This window comes from Cydia splendana, chromosome 1 (genome assembly GCF_910591565.1).
Source record: "Cydia splendana chromosome 1, ilCydSple1.2, whole genome shotgun sequence".
NCBI lineage: Eukaryota > Metazoa > Arthropoda > Insecta > Lepidoptera > Tortricidae > Cydia > Cydia splendana.
The window spans coordinates 15,006,616-15,019,459 of record NC_085960.1 but is presented as its reverse complement, the minus strand read 5'-3'; the positions used below and the strand labels follow the sequence as shown (position 1 = coordinate 15,019,459).

The 12,844-nt window shown below is 35.4% G+C and overlaps 1 protein-coding gene across 2 annotated transcripts in view; it reads right to left on the bottom strand.

The window, feature by feature from the left end:
- LOC134794890 (fibroblast growth factor receptor homolog 1-like) overlaps window positions 1-5,572 on the bottom strand; it is an 82,825-nt gene extending 77,253 nt beyond the window's left edge. The window contains exon 1 of one of the 2 annotated variants that reach the window (XM_063766732.1): window positions 4,984-5,572. The gene's annotated coding sequence lies outside the window, so the exon portion shown is untranslated. The remainder of the gene's footprint in view (window positions 1-4,983) is intronic. The other variant, XM_063766740.1, reaches the window with a different exon arrangement.
- Between the last annotated feature and the right edge of the window lie 7,272 nt (window positions 5,573-12,844).

Sequence of the window (12,844 nt, the reverse complement as noted above, 5' to 3'; positions counted from 1 at the left end):
TTGACATTCAACAAAGTATTTTACTTAAAAATACATACATACATATTTTATACATGGTTCGTATAAATTAGTGACATAAAAAAAAACAAGTTTTAACTCCCTAGGGATTTAACCTACATGGTTCGTATACATTAGTGACATAATAAAAAAACAAGTTTTAACTCCCTAGGGAGTTATAGCTTTTTTTTTACAATCCATAACTCCCACAGGAACAATATAGGCCTTTTTCCTTCATTACACCTGCATGAAATAAGGTATTTTTTGAGCAAGTGTGATGAAAACTCTTTTGCTATCCAAAGGTAAAAAAACAGCTTTCAATTGTTTTATGGTAGGTAATAATGAGTATTACAAATTTCTCTGCATGGTGCATAACCTTAATTATTTTCACTCAATGCAAAAAGCGATAACATCATACTTATTTACCGGAGCTAATATGATTCAAATGCGTAGGCGATTCTCTGAAACAGTATAACTCCCAATATCACGTTCATAAACTTAAATATCTACATATAAAAAGTGTAAGTTCACATCTTGTCCAATTATAAAGTTGAAAAGACAAGCGTAACTCATTGCAAGAAGATTGAAAATCGACAAGCTCAATATGTGTGATACGAGTTTGCGACATCAGTTGTTGGTTCACTTGGGCAAACCAATCTATTTTCCAATTTATTTATAAATTTCATAATTCATTTCTTGGAAGGAAATATAAACGTAAATAACACAGCTACTCTTAGAAATTTCAAACGAAATTTGTAAGTAGTTAGGGAAAAATATTATCAAAATTCAGCTGTTTTCACACTTTTATTATACAGACAGCCACTTTATTTCTTTCTTGAAAACAATAACAACGATAACGCTGCTCACTATTGACAAATAACATGTATGAATAAATAATATTATTATTATAGCCTCAATAATGACATCTAACCATCACACTCTTGACTAGCCTAGCCAAGCCAAGTCAAATCCTGAGGGTCTCTATTGTTTCCCAAATAGTTTTAAGTCATAATATATTGTTTGTCCGAATTTTCGTTAGTCATAATTAGTTTTTCTCAGAAATGCGTAACTTTTCAGGATTGCCATAAAACAAACCTAACCTAACCTAACCTATCTACAAAATAACCTTTACGAAAAGCCTGAAAAGTTAACGGTTTCAGTTTTATGACTAACGATAATATGACCAACAATACATTATGACTTAAAACTTTATGGGAAACAAAGGGACCCCAAATCCTGAACTTTAAGTACATCACAACTACTAAGCGAACTAGAACTTGGCACCCATATAGATCTCAATCATTTTTCCGGCCTCATTTATGTTTTAATGGGATGTTAATAAACATTAACATACGAAGTTATTAATTTACGTATATAGAGTAATAGGTGAAGAGATGTATAAAATTTGAATCGAAGAACAAAAACGAACACTTATTAATTAGGCAACATTTTTTCTTAGGACTAATCTACGATTGCGAAGGCCTGTATGACGATTGACGGATAGATCTTGATTACATGTAAACGTGAAGATTACAGACAGATGTGATGATGTGAACGTTAATCTGATGACGCTCACAAGCTCGTATGATGCTTCAACGTACAAATATCGTAGCAAGCTTATTCCGTAATGTACAAGATTCAAGTTCAAAGATTCAAGAACTTGAGTAAAACAAGATGTTGCAAGTATGGTCCTCAGTGACAAATGTAAAGATTATCGAGTTTTGTCTGTTTGTGCCTAGCTGCGGAACCCACGTGCGAGGCACACGTTCCCTGGTATTCAGATAACAGAGTAATCGTAGAGTCTTATTCAACACTCAACATTTTTGTTACTATTTAGAATGACTTTGCGCCCTAATTTAGCGGCATTTTAATAATATGTACTTAGTGTTATGTTAATTGTTTAGGTACCTACTGCACTGCAGTATAGTGCCACTATATATTCGAATAGGTGATTTAATAACTCAAGATAGTGGTTAATGACCGTACAAACTACACTCTAGATATCCAATTAAGAACAATGAAACCAGGTCATTTTGAATGGGGGTCCTATACAAAACCATTCCAATTCATTGCTATTGAGTGTATCCCTCAAAACATTTAAACAAAAGCAAACATTGAACGTTCACTTGCTTAATCACATTTTAATTAATTTTACTGATAGATGTATGCTGGTAATCTTTTATGTATGAAAGAGACACCCTAAGCATATAAACGACATGTAAATTATATCTATTTGCGAGCTGTTTGCTTGTTTAATTAATAGAGCTGTTATCATAATGTTATAATAATCGTTAAAGACGCATAATTTTAAAAATCAAATTGTTTTGTAAACTTCACGAGCAATCATAGTGGCTATATAAATAAAAAGCTGTGGTTATAACATTGCAATTATCATTTTAAATGTATCGGTCGCTAGAACTAGAACCCTGCGGAGAAACTCGAGGAAGGCAGGATGTAGGTACATTAAAACAAATTTATTTTTACTTTTCGCACTAAATATTTAATTACACTGTCCACCCACATCATCTACTTATCATCTGTGGCTCAATTTTTAAATAAAATGTCTTATGCATTTTTTATATATTTGGGTTTAACAAATACTTAATAACGAAATGACCGGCTGAAAAAAAATTAAGATGGACTTACCAAAAATGTGTTTCTTTCAGTAAGTTGTTTATTTTATGTGTTTTAATTGGTTAAGAAAGAACAAAAAAAAACATTCTTTTTGGTAGTCTGGAATTTATTGTTAAAAAAAATTATCCGTTCTGCTCCACAGCTCTCCCTGTCCGAAGCAACAAAAACACATTGTTTGCCACGTGTTGCACGCGGGCCGAATGTTAAAGGGCCCATGTTTGAATCCCGGCAGAAGCCTCAGACCTTGCCAGCCCTATTGAGATTGTAACTTTAATTGTTTAAATGTGTCAATGCCGCCTTTTTGCCGCTTAAAGGTCTTCGGACGGTTGGTAAGAAAAAGGGGCTGGGTATAGTGGGTACACATACATTTGTATTCTTAAATTATTTAGCAATGTCAAACACCAAGCCCTGTTCAGAGAATTAGGTACTTAATAATTTAAAATATTTAGATTTTGGGATAAAGCAGTTTTTTTATCTCTGGTCTGGCAAACCAATTTTGACAGTAGAAAAAGTCAGATAATTCGAAAAATGTAGGAGAAAGAATCGATACCTGATACAAATTTTGAGTTTGGCGCCTTTTCCTACTTACGATTTGGTTTGCCAGACTATTTATGGTTTGCCAGACTATTTAAAATCCCACAATGGTAAGTCGACAAGTAATGGCATTATCAGTATAGGTATATTTATTGCGTATGCGCCATAGAATGGCGACATTTACTGATGTGTCGGAATGTCGGCCATCTCTCAATATCGATCGGAATTAACCCGTCGAACGCCCACCATACAACAAATTGATGCAAAGCAATTTGACCCATATTGATTTGTAGTAACACACGTCTGATACTGAGTAGCTACGAGCCAAATTGAGTTAGCATCACACGTGTGATGCTAGGGCGCTCCACGGGTTAAATAGGCAATAAGTACTACACCAAGAAACTAGACGAGACTATAAACTACGTAAAATGCATACATGTACTTACTACATAGGATACTGAAACTTGTCTCCTACCCACCTAGTTTTAGATGATATCAAACTAGATAGTTACCTAGTTTTAATTTCCGCCGCACCATTTATATTTTCCTATGCACTAATTAAAAACTAAACTTTAGTTTACATTTTTCCATTTTCAAAAAAGAAAATATTTTAATTTAGAATACTTAATACTTATTAATAAACGTTGTGACTGGTGAGATTAATGTAATCATCCGGTTTACGAAAAGATTAAACGTTTGTAAAGGATGTGATAGAATGCACATCCTTTATAATTTTAATGATGTTGGGTTTATCTGCCAACTTCGCGGCAACGGGAAAGGGATGTCACAATATTTTCGGATGGGTGTTTTGGGCAATACCATTACCTACCTATGCCTTGCGGTGACTAGTATTTACACCTGTATTTTTAATGCTCATTATGAAGTAACCACAGGTCTTGTTGATGTATTTGGCGCCATTGCGTTCGTCCTCAGCCAAATTTCGGATTTATCATAATACTTAAGTGCCTATTAGGAATCTCTCTGCTTTGCCTTAAGGTTGGCTGGTAGAGAATGCTTTTTGGCATTAACTTCGCCTTTTGTACGATAAGTTTTCTTTTGTGCAATAAAGTTTAAATAAATAAAGCTAAAGAAAAAACACTATAGGTACTAAGGAACAATAGGAACATTTTTTGTAAAATGTGTAATGTTTTGACTTATTCCTCATTTCAAAATTTTAAAATGCGGTAATTTTTACGGAACTAGATGCAGTATCCATTATTTACATTAGATTTTTAATGTCAGGCAAATGCTATGGTCTAAAATTTTGGCAATAGGTACCAACTTTGTGCCAGTATAGAATATGAGGCATGTCAAATGTCAACATTTGTAACACATTTGACAGACAGTTCTACTGAAAAGCATTTTTTTTAAGAAACAGGCAAGTATATTATGAAATGATGCATTATATAATGATGTACTTGCGCAACCGTTGATTTTGGATATATAGCTGGTCAAGCAAATCTTGTCAGTAAAAAAAGGCGCGAAATTCAAATTTTCTATGGGTCGATATCCCTTCGCGCCTACATTTTTCAAATTTTATACTGACAAGATCTGCTTGACCAAGTATAAACCCAACTTTATGATGGAATCAGATTTAATAAACAATATAGAATGTATAGAGCATAGCTCTTAAATTCTGATGATGATGATGATAGAATGTATGCTGAAAACGTAACTATCTTAAATTAAACTTACAAAATATGACTAAAATCAATTCCTAGAATTATGAATCATTATTTCTTAATTACGTACACACATAAACATGCATGCCAACGTTCTATATTTAATTATATCTTAAAATAACACAAATCGACTTACCAGCTTCTCGGAATGAATACAATCCCCGTACGGGGCATCCGCAAACACTGAAACGTCTGAAAAATTCACTTTCAATTGTCAAAATAGATACCAAAGTCACTTAGTAGGTACGGGAATACAGCACCAATCCACGAACACTTCTATACGGTTTAGTCCTTAATCCGTCGAAACGAGCGAGTTTTTTGCAGAAATAATTGCACTTACAAACGTCCGCACACCATGAGCTTTAATTCAAGACTGAAGATAATCGAGTCGAGAGCTTTCAGCGTAGCGATGCGTATGCGGCGTTTCACGAGCGCACGATATGAATACAGCTATCCTTTTCTTCATCACTGCACGCGTACGGTGAGGGTGCTAGTTGTTGTATTGCTATCCTTTGCATGCCTAATGTCAGCGGGGAAATTAAAGAAAACGTAACTGGGCGCGTTACGTAATGGTCAGTGTACGCGATGATTTATTTGGCTCGTGATTAATGATTTTCATGTTTTCCCTAATATTTTCTCGCGTATTTTGGCTATGGCATTTATTTTTGCGTTGCGTTAACTAATTGTCGCGAGTCGTGGGTTTGAGGTGATGGTACAAGCTTTCAACAAGTAGCTTGTTATCATCACAAATTATGACACTGAAACTAGAAGTATAAATATAAATATAAGTAGGTAGATAGATATTAGTGTAACATTTTGTTGGGTTCAAAGGTGACCGTACATAGATCAAAGGGTACGGTCACCTTACCTACCTTACCACCTACCACCTTAGTACCTCTATATTCTGAATCACTTTTTCCAACTTTTTAAATATTTATAACCAGAGATAACAAGTCAAATGGGTAGGTAGGTATAGATAATGTATAGTAGGGGCAAATTCAAACGCACGTTTTATGAAATCTGGTCTATGGAACCGCAACGTCGATTGTGCATGTGCACTCAAAGTTTAGGAAAGGTGGACAACTCTACCTAATCCAAAAATCTAAACCCAGAAGGTAATTAATTTTGAAAATTAATAGTATTGTAAAGTCTTAAAAATTTACTTTTTTCAAAATATACATTTGAACGTAGTTTAGAAAAGTTACTGAACTGAAAAACGTATGGGCATTGGAACTTGGTACCCCACTGACAAAAACGGTCTCAACATCGAATGACATAAAAATGTTTCGTAGCTACATAAACATAATATATAAAGTGATAATAATAGAAACTGACATATATTTATTAATCCTACATCGATTATTTCGTATTTTTAACTTCAACGTAGGTTTATATTTTATAGAAAAAAAAGTTACTAAGAGAAGTTCGTACGTACGTTTGTAGGAAACTACATTGAAACGCGGAAGTGAGTTTCCTCCGACCGTCCCAGGAAGATCATTTGTGGCATATGTCTGTCGTTACCGAGAAACTGTTATGGTTGCATTTCAATTGACATTTCTTGGTAGATGGAAATGAAGTTAGGAAATAAGTGAAATAACACATTTTTATGACAACTTTTATTCACGTTGCGGGTAATGACAAAACTAATAATGAGAATTTTCAGTGCTAATAGGAACTGGACTAGATAGAAACAAAGTGGCATATGTAATTGTGTAGGTACCTATATCTATCATATCATATATAAACTAACTTAGCTACCTAAATACTAATCTGATCGTAACTACTAATCCTTACTTTATATAATAATATCACATTCTGAAATGACAGCTCGATAGCTCCAATTTGTGTGATTAACTGATGAACACAAATACATATTTGTATTCCATGTATAAAGCTTTAAATTATATCGTTTTACTAAACGCCTACAACAATGAGCTTTAACATGTATCAGACAATATGTATTTATTTGTTTTATATAAATAAGATGAATATATTATATCTAGCTGTACATTTCCACAAGTCCTCGCATTGGATATCATATGCCAGTTGTCCAGCTGTCACTCTACGACCCACTTGGCGAGCTACGAACACGATCTGAATTTTCATTAATATCATTTATAATTAGAATAATTTAATTATGTCAGTAGGCAATGAAGCTAAAAACTCCGTACCTATTTATTAATTTGGCTTGTAGGTACTTACCTAATTTAGATTTGTTATCCAACAATTCAGTTAAGTACCATACCATAATTCTGAATAATCCCATAGTTTCCAGACGTGGCACTAGCGAGTGCCTTTACTAAAATGTCTTCACATCACACAGGTCTACGGGTGTCTAAATATTTTAATTTTTTACATGCGATAATATTACCTATTTACTACCTAATGCTACAGGCGTAGGTATGTCTTAAGTGGCCCACTGATTAACAGTCCGCCGGACGGTATCGGCCTGTCAGTTAGAACAAAATTTTGACAGTTCCAAACAACTGACAGGCCGATACCGTCCGGCGCACTGTTAATCAGTGGGCCCCTTTAGGTTAGAGTAAATATTCTCGTTGATACTAGTACAAAGTACAATACAATACATACTCTTTATTGCGCACTTCAATAGAAGAAAATTATACAGAAAGAAAACAGCAACAAAAATAGAGGTAAACAACTCTTATCACGCGGTTACTTTGAACGGCAATTTTCATTGACATAGCCGCATCTAGGTTGAAATCACCAATTTATGTATAAATTTACGGAAACCGGACGCATTGGAGTTTCCTTAAAAATTAAATAAATAACTTTCTTTCTTCCTTAGCGACGCGTGCCGCTATTATATAAAGCAAGCATCCACCAAAAGCTATTGATTAATTTATTGCATTATTATGTGATATAAAATATTTTGTCTTGTTTTTATTTGCCAATTTAGCTTAAGGCCCCGTAGGTTTGTGTTCTTCTCTCACCCTCACTGAGCGTAAGTGTGAGCGAGATGGATGTGCGTGCTCGGGACCACGGACATCATATTTTTGAATTTTAATTTGCTGTAAGTTTTAACAAAATAAAAGTAATCGACGAGTTCCCTCAAAAACAAAATTGCGCATTTTTAGATACAATTTTCATATTTTCAGCTTTTGTGCATGAATTGTTACAATAGTTTGAAGTGCGTTTTAGACCTATTTTCTATCGGGCGAAAGTCAAAAAATCTGTACTCGAAACGATGAAGTCCCGAGAGAAAATCCTCAAGATTGCTACTTAAATTTTTGGCAACCGTATTGTGATCTAAAAAAGCGGTACGATTTTCAAAAACTCCGCTTTCCGAACCTACGGCACGTTAAGGCCCACAGCCCCACAATGTGTATTTGTTTTTACCAAATATTTATTCCCGCATTTAGCGCTGGCTATAGCATAGCTCTAAGACTGGATTAACGCCGATAGGCCAGGGTTCCGACAGGAAACGGATACTTATGTCGTTGGTTGATTTAAGTTGCTAGTGGCATAAATTCGGGGCGCGTGCGCCGACCCACTGATTGATGAATGAATTTGGGAATTACTTAGAACTGTGTTCAATATTTAAATATTATCTTTTGTAATATAAAGATGTATTACGGAAGCCAAGTACTTCCTTTTACGCAAGGGGGGTAAAGATTTTAATTATTTATAACACAGGATGCAATAATTTGATGGGTCCAGCGGAACTAGTTACCCTGAATCGCTTCGCTAAAATTGCCTTAAGGAAATAGGGAATATTACGCGAAACTGCGTAGGGGGCGCCACTTCCACAATCCATCGCAATCTGGGGGTCAACCGCGAAACAAGAAAATCTAAATTTCGTTATCTAACCTCTCTATCACTCTTGCATATTCGAGCGATAAAGAGGCAGATAACTAAATTTCGATTTTCGCGTTTCCCGGTAGGCCCTTGTTAACAAACCGCCTTGATGCATCAATGTCATATTTTACTGTCTGTGAAAACTTGTCAAAAAACAGTTTAAGGCACAGTATGTATAAGTTACTCTATGGTTTACTAGAGGCGCTAGTGCTGCACTCTGGCGGCAGAACATTGCAGTACCTAATACCCCCTATTCTATTGTTATTTTTCACCATTCCTTTTTTAATCATGACTACTAATGCATAGGAAACTTTTTTTCCGTTTGATGATTATTTGTGTCGTTTTAAAGCAAAAAGTCCCACTTTGTCGCTTGCCATAAGGACGCTTTGACAGGTTATTCGTATAAAGATAGAAGCAAATCTCGTCCTTATGGTAAGCGACAAAGCGGGACCTTTGACTAGACTTCGACACATTTTTATTTATGGGATTGGAGGCAAACGAGCAGACGATTCGCATTGTTTTAAACGGCAAATGACAAAAAGTACATTTTATTCTGCTGTTTGTCACAGACCAACCCCTATAGACATAGCTTATAGGACGACTCGCGGCCTCCACTCGTGCGAGCAATAGCGCTTATAAAATATTTCACGCGCGCCGCTCCGATCAGTTGCGTCCAAATTCACGACCTGTTAACAGTGTGCGCGTGTTTACGAAAATAAATCGCAATTTATTCAAACCATGGGATTTTGCAGTGTGAAATGGTGTGGCAAGTCATCTAAGACTTCCAGTTATAAAACAGATGGAATAACATTCCACAGGTAAGTCAAAATCACTATTTTGTTGAAAATTATTTCTTGTCCGCGGGGTTCATTTTATACTGGTCAATATAGTTGTACTGAGCGGCAGTGAAGTAGCCCGTCCTTTTCCGTCAACTTGAAAATGCAATGTGCTATCCCTTTCACGTCAACAACTAGTGATGTGACGGTGATGGTTTTGTCAATTGCGGTAAATTCGTGCTTTCGCTCGAACCATATTGTACCATTTTAAGAAATGTAAAAGATAATTGTGATTCTCTTTCATTTTTAATTGAGAATAAATAAAATTGATCTGTAAAATCTATAGTTTTAATTAGGTAGTTGGTAGTTTATCTTAGTGGGTATATGTAGTATGTAGTTTAGTTTTTAGTTAGTAGTACCATTATTGAGGTAGCATCAAAATAAGAAAATGATCATATTTTAGCAGGTTTTCAGAGCAACGCCCATGTGACATTCTCCTAGTTGCAAGCGCCATTAGTTAGTAGTATAGTTTCCATAGGCTGCGTTTGCCACCAAAGTGTATTTTTGAAATTCATGATTGATTTATTAATAATAAATGAATGATGTAATTTTTTTTTAAGAAGCCAGGTGAGCAGTTAGGTCACGAGATGGACCTGATGATGAACTTTGAAGAAGTGCAAGGTAACTCGGTGATGGTTTGTGATAGACACATGTTGTGTGGGTTTGTTAGAATCCTCTAGGTGAGCAGTACGGTGGGGGGGCACGAGATGGACCTGATGATGAACTTTGAAGAAGTGCGAGGGAACTCGGTGTTGGTTTGTGATAGACACATGTTGTGTGGGTTTATTAGAATCCTCTAGGTGAGCAGTAAGGTGGGGGGCCACGAGCTGGACCTGATGATGAACTTTGAAGAAGTGCGAGGGAAATCGGTGTTGGTTTGTGATAGACACATGTTGTGTGGGTTTATTAGAATCCTCTAGGTGAGCAGTAAGGTCTTGGGTCACGAGATGGACCTGATGATGAACTGAAATGGACTCCGACGAAATGTGAAATTTATTACACATTTATATTATTTTATATTTGTTTATGTTATTGCCGTAACCAAACTAATTTAACAGATGTGCTGGGATCATATACAAAATTGTCGCGTCGGTTTATTCGTAAACGTAGGTACTTAGATGCTTTAAATAGATTATGCATGGTTGTTTAGTATGAATTAGACTAGGAAAATAATACAGTATTTTTCATTAGCATGCATGCATTGGTGTATAGCGGCTTTTGCCTTTGTGTCAGTGACGTGGTGCCTCAACGGTACTACTGTAGAAAACAGCGTTAATAAAAACTGAATATCTGAGAGACCGAGCTTTGCACAGCAAACATAAAAAATCTAAAATGCGCGTTTTCCTAGAGTTAAAACGCCTCGCCTCCGTAAACCCCCATATAGCAAATTTCATCGAAATCGTTACAGTTTTTCTTATGTTTACAATCTTAGCTCATTAATAATATGCAAAGTAACATTTTTAGATACATTTTTAAAGTACCTAATGAATGATTATATTGTATGAATATTCTGAAGTAATTAATCTATGGACTTTATTGATAACAATCATTTACCACAACAGATTACGGTACCATTGGTACCAGTACCACTGCAAGTAATGAACATGTCCCATCCCTACGCTTACACGTGTCAGCGCGCCACGACCAATCGCAACGCCGGGAGCACCCCTCCCGCGCCTCACAGTTTGGTGATTTGCGTCGCGAACAAAATGGCTAATATTAGGTTTCTAGTCGGGTGTTCTGTGGCTGTTTGTACATTTTTTTAAATCCGTAAAACTTAGAAAAACTAAACATTTGTTCCTTGCATCTAATTTAAATTCTCAATGATTTTAATAGCTGTCGTAGATACTTCATTAAGGAGCTTATATAAATTCTTACACACAGTATACTAAGCGTAATTATAGTATTTTTTCGTGTTATCTAAGCTGTCAATTTTGCTCACTTTTAATTAAGAGTCCCCAGCAAGCTCGGTTCTCCATACCAACGTAGTTACGCTCTCATTTTAAGGACTAGCTAGATTGCTCTGAAACTTTGTACTTACAATAGGATAAGGAATATCTAGTCCTACAATTAGTTTATGTAGCTTCAGATACCATAGTTAAAAAAATACAGCAAATTTGAGTTTTTCACACAAAACTTGTTTTTGCTCTATTTCGTTTGTTTTAAAAACTGGAGCTATATAAACTAATTACAGGGCTACATTTACCTCATGTCATTGTATGTGTAAAGTTTCATTACAATCCAACACGTATTTTTAAAATGAGAACGAAATTTCCTTTGTATAGGAAGGTGAAATTCGACCGAGCTTGCTGGGGACTCTTAATCACCCAGATCATCCTGTATATCCTATATATCAAGACACGCCTTTCATCTGTTCACGCGGCCAGCGGTCATCGATTACTGGCCGAATGAATGAACGAATGAATGGATCTATTAAAAGCGTGGCTATAATTGAACGAGTGATTGAAAGAAGCATAAACTCAATCATTCATTGTTATTTTATGGCGATCGAAATTGTGTTTATTTTGAACTTGCACTGCCTCACCAGCTAGGGTTGCCAGATCGAAAGGCGCTATTATCGGGAAACAATATCAATTTTTCGGGATTTTGGGACTTAAGTCGGGAAAAAAAAAACATTCAAATTAAAGTTATGCATTACGTGTGGTCAATTTCCAAACAAATTAAAAATAAGCATCGTAAAACCTCTATATAAAAAAGATAGCAAAGAAAATATCAACAATTATAGACCAATAGCACTTATTCCTAGTTTCTCAAAAATTATAGAAAAATGTATTTATAGCAGTGTATCAAACTACTTTGAAAGCAATAATCTATTTGCTAATGAGCAAAAAGGTTTCCGCAAAAGTATGTCGATTAATATGGCTATCTACGACTTAATTCAAACGGTCCTAAAGAGTTTGGATAAAAAACGTCCAGTCTCTGCGTTATACATGGATATGTCGAAAGCGTTCGATTATGTTGACCATCAAATACTTTTGGACAAACTTTTTCGCTACGGAATACGTGGCAATGTCCATTCTTTAATAAAATCTTATTTAAGCGGTAGGAAACAAATCACTCAAATTAATAAACTGTGTCCTAAGTCGAAAATGGAACTAACATACTCATCAGATGTAAAGGAAGTTTCTTATGGTGTGCCACAGGGGAGCGTTCTAGGTCCCCTGTTGTTTCTCATTTACATCAATGATATGCCAAATACTATTGATCATCCAATGGTTCTTTTTGCTGACGACAGCACCATTATATTCTCTGGGAACATTTTGAATGCTTATGAGGCTGACATAAACAAAACATTAAGTAAAATTATAGATTGGCTAACGAATA